We start from the raw sequence: 11362 nt of genomic DNA on the forward strand, positions 1-11362 counted from the left end.
TCAACCCTCGGATAATATAGGCGATCAGGCTATATCTTCCCAGTTTTGACCATATGTCTCTAAGCACACTTGTGTTGCTCAACAATCGTAATTCTTTTGTACTGTCCTAGTGACACTGATTTTAGTATGAATGCAGGCACGTATACTTACTTAAATATTTTATTATTTAAAGTATAAACTCTAAATCAGAGTATTTTTAATCCCATTGTATTTATAGTTAGTATATCTTTTATGGGTTGATATACTCAATTCACTATAAACAATGCTCTGATACCAATCTGTCACACCCCAAAACCGAGAATGGCGGAAACATTCTGGGGCGGAGGACGTCATGTATAATATCAACAACAATGTAAAGTAGTAAACGAGCAACAACATCATCCATTGCATTAATAAAATAATTATTATACAATTGTATTCTGTCAAATTTTGATAAACACTAAAGCATAAATCAAAATGAAAGATAAGTCTTGAATAAGCTCCATCTTCCTTTCTCCTTGCATCGGTACCTGTCTATGATGACCTGAGGATACAAGTAATTTTGAAAGCGAGTATCAGCTATGAAGCTGGTGAGATCATAAGTATTAATGTGTCTTAATTTGTAAAACTTATAATTTTTAAGACTTGACATTGTTTTGAAAGAAAGCTCATTAAAAGTATGAAAATGTTTGTAGATCAGTTGTAAATGTTTGAAAAAAACCCTAGAATCCCTATGATTCCTATTAGTAACGAAAGGAGTCTTCTACCAAGACTTAACTGTGCTATTTGTAGTTTTCTACCAAGGCCTAATTGTGTTACTATTATTATCATTATAAGAAATTTTATCCCTTGGTACTAGGATACCTAAATATAATTTTACCTCATTGGTTATGTGAATGAGTCACAAATATAGGTAATAATATAACTAACTTGAAATCATACCCTTTGGTACTAGGGTAATTGTAAACGTTAACTTTAAGCCATCCGTAGACGTACTCTTTACCTCTGTTGCTAACAGCCGGGTATAGGAATAGTCAATCCCTCCTCGTGCACCTGAAAAGGTACCAACCTTTTGACATCCGTAGATGTACTTTTACCTCTGTAGCTAACAAAGATTCTAGGAATGGTCAATCCCCCAACTAGCATCCTCTATTACAAGGATAATAATCTATTCTATCTCGTCGATTATGTGATCTTATCACAAGGAAAAGGTAAGAACACGAATTTAAAAACGGAGTCGATACATATAAAATGTAATAGGACTCCTACTGATGTATCTATGCACAAGTACTCCTATAAGTATAGTAATGTAAATATTATAGTAGAGTACGGTAAGGTTCTACGTGTGCTAGCTGTAATGTGTGTTCTTTCTATCTAGCAAGTATAGTAATATAAACGTTCTAGTATAGATGTATATGTTCTCGTCCTAGTATAGTTTGTACATGTAATGTATAGTAATGTTTTAGAAAGTATTGACTCATGAATGAACTGACTCATTGTATGATATTGCATTCTAGTAATGGTTCTGGTATCTTCCTGAACTACCCATATGGTAGCTTACTAGTAATCTAAGTGGTATGTATGGACGTGGATGTATACCCTTGTTACCCAAGGGCATAGGATGAACTGGAAGGACCTTTTATGACTTTATATGTACACATGATATATAACTAATATTTAAACGACCTTCGGACGAGTATCCAATATCCCACCAGACCACATCTCAAGGCGCGAAAAGGAAATAGGGTGGATAGCCTTCCTAAGTCTTTTAAACATTTCTTATATAACTATACATATAGAGGCATGCAATTTATAATATAAAAGCATAAATAAGTTTGGTAAAACATTTGAAACATAAATATTAGTTTAAGGAAAGATCGACTTGATGTCAATCTATAAAACAATTTGAAGGCATAAGTTTGATAAAACAATATAAGTATAAGGAACATTTGTTTGAAATACAGTGTAAATAAGTTTGAAATATGATAAACAGAGTAAGAGGTACAGTGTAATAAGGAGTTTAAAACATATAAAATGTTTATAAAAATCATTTGAAGGAAACTGTTTGGTAAAACGGCTAATGAGTAGCCAAATCTTTTGAATGTTGTATATTAATCACATGTGATTGATGTAATAAGTAATATACTCCTAGTTACTAATCACATGCGATTGACATAATAAGTAGCATGATTCTACTTGTATTCCCCCCCCCCCATAAAGCATTTAAAAGTAGTTTAAAACATTATTTAAGGGGTATGAACTCACATGAAAACTTGAAGATAGCGAGATGAAAACCGGGCAGAGTTTCGTCTCGGGAAACGGATTTTTCTCGGGATTCTCGGGAATCTCGGGAGTAAAATCGACCCTCGGGACTTGAGCAAAAAGGCCAGAGCTTCGGGTTTGAACGGGCACGGAAAACGAGGCAAGACGCAAGAGAAAAGAGGAGAATTGAGCAAATAATTCGGAAAGCCTCGCATCCTATTTATAGGAAGGCTGAACCGCCTTGGTACGCGGGGCGTACGCTTGTACGCAGCGCGTACGCGTACGTCATGCATGACTGAAGCCTCGACTGCCTCGGCTTCGGATGGGACGGATTGCTGGGTACGCGGGTCGGATGGGACGGCGGGTCGGACGGGACAGCGGGTCGGACGGGTCGGATTCCTCGGATATGGCGACGTGGACGATCCGAAGCCCTTGATCTCAGTACGCGGGGCGTACGAAGGTACGCAGGGCGTACTTCGGTCCTATCCGATGACTCCCCTTCGGATAATACCGGGAGTTTATAATTAAATTTATATTTATTTTAATTAAACTTCTAAAATTCATATCTCCCTCATACGAACTCCGTTTTTGACGTTCTTTATATCCACGCGAAGGTGAGACCAAGATCTACAACTTTCGTTTAGAATCCGTTGGCAAATTCCAAAATTATTTTTATTATTTATTAAATAAAATGACGCGATTAAGGAATTTCTTCAAAAATTCATAACTTTCACATCCGAAGTCAGATTTGGATGTTCTTTTTATGTACGATCATAGATTGAGGTTGTCTATAACTTCCATTTAGATACTTAATGCTAAAAACTATTGCATCGAAATTTCGCGTTTTACGTTTAATCGCAGATGCCGGTTTTGCCGAGAATCTTCGGTTGGTCATAACTTCTTCGTTATAACTCGGATTTTAGGGTTCTTTATATGCTTGGAAACCTTGATACAATTCCTACTACTTTATTTAACCCAAATAAGATTTTAGGAAAGTTACATTTTGACCTAGTTTGATTGGTTTTACATTACATTGACTCGAAATATCGGGTTGTCACATGACTCCTCTTGGATTTGGTGACTTTTTGGCTCTTAATGCTAGTTGACTTTCACTAATTACATGCTTAATGGAAATTATGACTTTGACTAAGGAAATTGTTATGAGCTTCTCTACCCATTTAAATAACTAAGAAAAGTCTAGGTAATCTCAAGCTTCTTGGATTACTATAGCCAAATTAAGGATTTAAAACAAGTATTGCACCATTGGATTTTAATGATATGTTTATCAAAAGTCAAAGTGAGGAAACCTTAAGTCAACCATTCCTATCTCACTGATTTTATATCAAGTTCTTGTTTTTGTTGAATTGTTCATTTAAGCTTTAGTTTAATTCTAGTCTTAATTCAAGTATTTCAAAAAGATCAAAACCCCCATTTTATTTTTATTATCATTTTACAAGTACTTTTGCAAAGAGATTCTTTTCATAGAGTTATAAAATTGAACCAATCTCCGTGGATACGATCCCTTTACCACTATATTCAAACCTTGTTCTTGAGTTTACGGTCGTACAGCCTTCAAATATTCAAACCTTCAAGGGCCGCAAACCGTTCACGACGGTAAACCCTTTAAAGATTCATAATTCCTCCAAGAACATCGTTTAATGCCGTAAACCCCTCAAGGGGTTGTTCACGGCCGAAAACAGTTCACGTCTGGAAACCTTTTCATGGACATAAACTCCCTCATACCGTGATTTGTGGCTGAAAACCCGTTTTTCCCGATTTAATCGAGTCCCGATAACATTCCTTAACCGAAAGCAAGTGTTTTTCTAACACTTTTCTAACGAAATCGCTAATTTAGATACAAATATGCATTTAATTGTTATTAGGATTCCGTTATGCGCCGCGTACAACAAACTCGAGGGTCATCATATCCAGTCTCATGGTCCAACATGCACACGCAACCAACAATGAGTTCATACCCCCATATTTTACAAGCTTTTTAATGTTTTTAGGGGGTAGGGGAATACAAGTTAAAGCACAAGAAATCTTGTGTTTAAAAATATAATTTGGTTTATTATATGTTCCTATCATTAGCACGCGTCGAACGTAGAACTTACTAAACATGATAAACATCGTTATTACTAGACTTGAAATTAGTTTTACAGAACATGTTAATATACAAACGTTACAAGTATAGTTTTCAAACAAGGAAACAAACTTATAAATTATGAAATAAAAGGTACTATTTTATAAGAATTCATATTTATAAAAAAAGGGGTTTTCATAGTATTATTCGTGGATTCGTTGAGAGAACTACAATGTGAGAGACGTCTTCTGGGAAGTCTACCCCTTATAACCAGAGTCTCCTGGAGGGAGAGCGTGAGTTTGTGTATAGATCTATATGGGAGTGACAATCCTGCACCCTGACTATTAGCTACAATCAAGATAGGGTGACAAACGCCATTTAGTTCACGACGTCCGAAGTACGTCGTAATGTTTATCGTGCATAGTATAGCTTTAAGAACTCACTAGGGAAACAACGAATCGTTCATGTAATAATGTACTTAACAATCAGTCATCAGGGTTAATAACTAGGGGATTACTTAGTATATACATCAGGGTGATACGAAATTAACCTCCGACATGCAGTGGGATGTGTGACTTCCGCCTCATTCCCTGTTCCTTGTTTGGTTGTGGTTTTAGGGCAGAATCACCCAATCGACTGTCTGTTCGATCTTGATTTCTATAACTCGTATGTACTAAGTGATCACCGGAGGGTATTAACAATACTTTCAGCATACAAAACAATTCGTTTTCAACTAGTTTTATTAATGTAATAAAACTACTATACGTTACTGGTGGTAGCCAGGGTTTTCAAACAGATCAACACTTAAGCAACATAAGTATGGTAGATACTTGTACTTTTCGATTTGGAACAAATAACTCAATAACTTACATTTAGGGAAAATATAGGATTTTCCAGGATAAACATCAGTACTTGACAAACAATTGGCTTATTATTCAACTAACGGATATTCATTATTAATTCTATAAATCCTTAGTTTATACAGCCGAGTTACATATGAAGAATATCCGATAGGCTATGGAATGTGTGGTTTCTACCTCATTCCCAGTTCCTTGTTTGGCTGTGGGTTTAGGGCAGATCCACACAATTAATTGTCTGTTCGATGTTGGTTTATACAAAACTAGTATAAAATAAGTAGTTATAGAAGGAATGGGTTTAATCGAGCTTTTCATAAGAAAATATTGGCTTTTCTTGAGGAACAATATGAACAGATATCAAAGGACCAATACAGTTAAATCTGTAAGTATCCAGTGAATACTTCAGGGTTATATACTTGAAGATCTGACTTGTAGTGGGATGTGTGACTCCGCCTCATTTCCTGTTCCTTGTTTGGTTGTGGGCTTGAGGCAAAACCACACAATCGATTGTTTGTCCGATCTGGATTGTATATGATTTGTATACACTAAGTACTCACAGGAGGAACTTGTAAGAATCATTTGTTTCTACTTAACATTCATTACATAAGAAAATATAAGGTTTTCTGGAGAAACACAACACACTTTTCAAAAGAACAAATAACGGGTTTTCTAAAACAAAATGTGTAGCACCTGGTTCTTGGTACGTATTCTTTTGTCTTATACTTTGCATTTTGGCCTTGGACTCGGCAAGTTAAAAGTCTGACTCGCCGAGTAGAAGTGGGAAGGGACACGGGACTGGAGCGATCGACTCAGCGAGTAGACCCTGTTTGGACAAAAACCCTAACCCGGGTGTTTGCACCTTATTTAAACGCTCTAACTTGGCCTCCTTTGTCCCTAAGACTTCCAGAGAGCTGTAGAGCGAAACCCTAGCCCCCATATTGTTCTTCTGAGTGATCTTGGCCTTGTGAAGGAAGTTTGGAGCTTAGTAGAAGAAGGGGAAGGTTGAAGAGTGCAAGAAGGGGAAGTAGATCCGAAATCTACACTGTGGGAAGCTTCCATTCAGGTAGAGAAGTTCCTATCTCTATCACTAGTTCATTAGATCCCTTTTTGTCCCTAATTGGTGGTTTTCAAGCCCTAAAACCTTAACCACCATGTGTTCATGCTCTATGTTCTGAAAGGACTTCGGATCTGGACCTCATGGACATCTTGGAAGTGTAAAGTCTTTGTGGTAGAAGTGATTGAGGTCCCTATTGAGTGTATGACCTCATAAAGAGCTTGGAAATGTCTTTTGGAGCTCATAGGGCCATGCATGCACGTAAAGTTTGCAACTTTACGTGATAAGTATGCCCTAGGAGCTTAGATCTAGGGTTCGGAACCGTTACATGTCTCAGATTTGGTCTGTATGGGAGGAAAGTTGAAAGGACTCGATGAGTTCGAAAGTGGACTCGGCGAGTTCTATGAAGATGGTCTTAGACTCAACGAGTTGGATGAAAAACTCGACGAGTCCTATGAAGATTGCCTGGAACTCGAAGAGTTGTTCTTCCTATTCGGCGAGTCATATGAGCTGTTACTGAGTTAAAGAAGGGTTTAAGTGTAGAAGGTCCAACCCTTCGTAGTTGCATGCGGAGTTAGAAATTTAGCGTGTAGCAATAGTCCCAGAAACCAAATCCTCAAGATGGATGCTCTGGTGAGGATTTGGAAGCGAGTAGGAGATCTGCTCGTGGGACTCGGCGAGTTGTTCTCGGACTCGGCGAGTCGGATCGCGAGTCAGTCTAATCATCCCTAGAAGTATGTTAAGGGTGACTCAGTGAGTGGGAAGAGGGACTTGATGAGTAGAACTAGGATAGTAAGAGAGGGACTCGGCGAGTCTGTGCCATGACTCGGCGAGTCCAGTCAACTGGAAGTTGACTTTGACCAAGGAGTTGACCTTGGACCAGAGGTAGGTCAGTCATTTGACCTAAGGGTATTTATGAGTAACTAATCTATGTTTATGGATTAATAGCTGGAGGATTATCGGTACAGCAGTCAGACGTCTAGCAGGCAGACTTTCGGTAGCTACTTTTCGAGGTGAGTTTCCTTCCAGTTGGAACGGGTCTAAGGCACCAAGGCCGTCCCATATAGACGATATGTAGTATCGGAGTGTGGGTGGAGCTGGTATCTCATAATTGAGTTTGATTGTGATATATGCTAGTATGATAGAATTGTTTATACTCGTTGTCTGTGTGATACTTGTATGGTATGGCCTAGTAGTTGAGTGTGGGCGAGGCCCGTATCTCTCAGATAGCGGAGTGTGGGCGAGGCCCGTATCTCTCAGATAGCGGAGTGTGGGCGAGGCCCGTATCTCCCAGATAGCGGAGTGTGGGCGAGGCCCGTATCTCAATGAGTGTGGGCGAGGCCCGTATCTCCTAGCAGTTCATTATATGGTTGCATGGTATGAGGTATTATGGGGGAGCTCACTAAGCTTCATTCTTACAGTTTACTGTTTTGATGAAGGGACTGATTAGGGTAGGGTCGTGAGTTCCCTAGGCAAGCCTAGGATGAGGATAGCAGAGAGCAGTAATGATGAAGGGACTTGGTGGAGTCGAAGCAGTCCTTTTGGAAAGTACGGATAGATGTGGAAGGTAGTATGGGCCCGTACTACTGAAAGCAGAGGATCCGTACTCGAGTCAAGGAAGGCTAAGTCAAGACCAAGGAACTTGTGGTAGATGTAATCCCTCTAGTGTGTTAGTATCGCTGATGATTATTATGGTGTATTGCAGAATGGTGGTACTACGTCTGAGGCCAGTAGTTGGCAGTTCAGGAGAGGGATCGGGTTCGGGTTCAGGGTCCGAGCCAGTTGATGAGAGCCTACGCGAGTTCATCGCGTCAGAGATCACTAGAGGCATCCTTGAGTCGACCCTTATCATCTTCGAGTCGATTAAGGAAGGGATAGTCGAGCTGATGGAGGATCGCCTTAGGGCGTTCAGGAGTGATATGGCGTCAGGCCAGTCAAGATCCCGCACACTGTCCTTTAAGGACTTCAGGGGCAGTGGTGCACCAGATTTCCTTGGGGCGAAGGACCCCATTGCGGCCAGACGATGGATTACACACATTGAGTCTGCGCAGTTGATTAGCTTCTGCCCTGAGGGGTCGAAGGTGAGGTATGCAGCAGGGTGTTTACGAGACCGAGCTAGAGATTGGTGGGAGTCCGTCGGTGACTCGTTGGGAGCCTCGGCTATTGAGGCTATGAACTGGTCGGACTTTGCGAGTAGGTTCAGGGCAGAGTTCGCGCCGGCTATCGAGCTTCAGCAGCAAGACAGGGAGTTTTTAGATATGAGGCAGACGACAGAGACTGTGGCGGAGATCACCACTAAGTTCCGGGAGAGGCGTTATTAGTGCCCCATTATGCAGGTAATGAGGATATGAGGAGGACTCACTACCACGACATGCTACGGGTTGACATCCGAGAGCATGTTAGCTTTTCAGGTTGCCCTACCCTGGAGTCCATGATTGCCAGGGGAAGGAGAGGGAGATTGATTTGGAGCATATCTGGAAGAGGAAGGCAGAGGCGGGGCAGGTGTCTGGGGCTTCAGGGAAGAATCCCAAGGGATCAGATGGTAGGCCTCAAGGCCAAGGAGGACCGGCCCGGTGCGGGAAATGCGGCAGGTCGCACGAGGGAACATGTAGATTGGGATCGTCGGGATGCTACAAGTGCGGCAAGACGGGACACCTTAGCAGGGATTGTACTGTTCCTGCTTCGGTTGTTCAGACATCTGAGTTGCTATGTTTCCACTGCAACCAGAGGGGCCACAAGAAGGCCAATTGCCCTCATTTGACAGCAGCAGCAGCGCCGGTGAAGACTCCAGCCCCAGCGACCTTGTAGATCATAGATGGCCGACAGGTCAAGTTGGAGGCTCCAGTGGTAAGGAGTTGGGCCTTTCAGCTGACTACAGAGGAGGCACACGCTACACCGATGTGGTGACACGTATAATTTCTTATCTATGCTTTTATTTTATGTTGCTGTGATTTTGATATGTTACATGTTTGTGCCTTGTTTAGAATCGTTCCATGTGAACGTGTGACAACCCGGAATTTTCATTCGGTCAAACCCTAGAAGTAAATCACTTCTTATTATTAGTTAATATAATCATTTCTTATTTTAACAAATTTAGAGTTCGTTTGATTATTTTAATATTATTCTTTAAACGAACGGGTGTGAGAAAGTGACATCTCGGGTTTTGATTTTTAAAAACCGCAAACACCTCGCGTCTTAGAAGTTCCCGGCCAAACTATTTCATTTGGGTCGAGAAATCATACCAAAATCCATAAAATCATGCTTATCCATGAGTTTACTCCCTAAGTCTAGTCAATATGAGTTTACTCCCCATTTATCGAAAAGAGTAAACTCCCAAAAGAGTAAACTCAAGAAACACTCTCAAGTAGCAAACTAGAAACAATTCAAGATCTCCTAAGTTGTAAGTGTTCTATCCATTTCAAGTTGATTAAACACTTAATCTAGTGTTTGTACATCTATTCATCCATTCACTTTTGTGTTTTTGATTAGATTTCCAAAAACACCAAGAACACCAAGAACACACACTAAGTGTTCTTGGACTTTTAGCATACTTCAAGCTTCCTTATAGTAAGTACTTCACTCTTTGAGTCTTATTGAGTTAGTATTACAAGTTAGCTTCAAGAAAATATGCCAAGAACACATGGAACAAGGTGTTCACGGTCCAAGAAGGTTCTTGGGCTGTAAACACCATATAAGGCACCAAAGTGTGCCTAAGTCACAAATCTAAGCCCTAGTTGGATGTTTAAGCCTTCCTTATCATGTTTGAACCTTCCCTTGATGAGCTTAAACCAAGAAAAACACCAAATATTTCCATGATCATGTGTTTACAGTTTGGGGAGCTCCCAAAACCGTAAACACCCTTTAGTGTGTTTATTTGGGCCATGTTCCTTCCTTAGGCCTAAAATCTAGCATAGACAATTACCTTGATGAGTTAGGGACTTGAAAACATAACAATGCCAATTTCCATATGGGTTTAAGGTAGTAAACCCAAAGTGAAATGACCATAATGCCGTAAACACCTAACAAGGGGTGTTTTCTTGCCCTAGTCCCTTCCAAAGTCCAAACCACCAAGTAGAAATGCCTCTAAGGACTTACAAATCCTCAAAACAACATATGGTAAAAAGAAGAGGAGTTTACGATCGTAAACTCATTAGGTCAAGGTCATGAAAACCGTAAACTCCAAAGGAGTTTACCCTTGAGCCCCAAACACAATGGCAAGGTCCTTTATCACTTAGATGCAATCCTTATGGCTTGTAGCACTTATAGAAGCTGTTTTACATGCCTTGGGATGTCTTAACTTTGTCAATTAATGGTTTAATGTCTAATTGAGTACATATATGTGTGATTATATGTTAACTAGGATCATTGAGTGTGAACAAGTTTTCACTTGTCACCTAGCCATCCTACATCATTCAGTACATCCAAACCACCATCTACAGGTGAGTTCATACCCCTTAACCAATGTTTAAATAATTTTATATGCTTTAATAGGGGGGAATACAAGTAAAAAACAGCATGTTATCAAATCTTTTATATGTATTTATAACTGTGTTTTCATCCAGCAGATTTCACATACTACAAAATGTGATGCATGAAATGGTTTTCTATCTTAAGAATACTTTGTTATCAAATGTATTACTTTTGAAATGTTTATTAAAATGACATCAGGTGATTGTTACTTATTGTTCAAAACTCTTAGATGGTTTACAAAACCATTTTTAACCTACTTGAACAACCGATTACCTTCCAGTTAACTATTATAGGGATAGTTAGAAGATACAAAACATTATTACTATTACAAGGAATTACATCAGAGTCAGTTCATTCATGAGTCTACACAATACATTACATGAGTACCTTACATGAATACATTACATGAGTACCTTACATGAATACATTACATGAGTACCTTACATGAATACATTACATGAGTACCTTACATGAATACATTACATGAGTACCTTACATGAATACATTACATGAGTACCTTTACGTAGATACATTTTCCTGTATACATTTACATGGATACTTGTACCTCGATTCATTAGGACGATTTATTAGTACCTTCTGTGTAAATTGTCCTGCCTATCCTAGTTCAACGGGATATCTAGACGGGACTAACCATTC

Source organism: Lactuca sativa, chromosome 1 (genome assembly GCF_002870075.4).
Source record: "Lactuca sativa cultivar Salinas chromosome 1, Lsat_Salinas_v11, whole genome shotgun sequence".
NCBI classification, from domain to species: domain Eukaryota; kingdom Viridiplantae; phylum Streptophyta; class Magnoliopsida; order Asterales; family Asteraceae; genus Lactuca; species Lactuca sativa.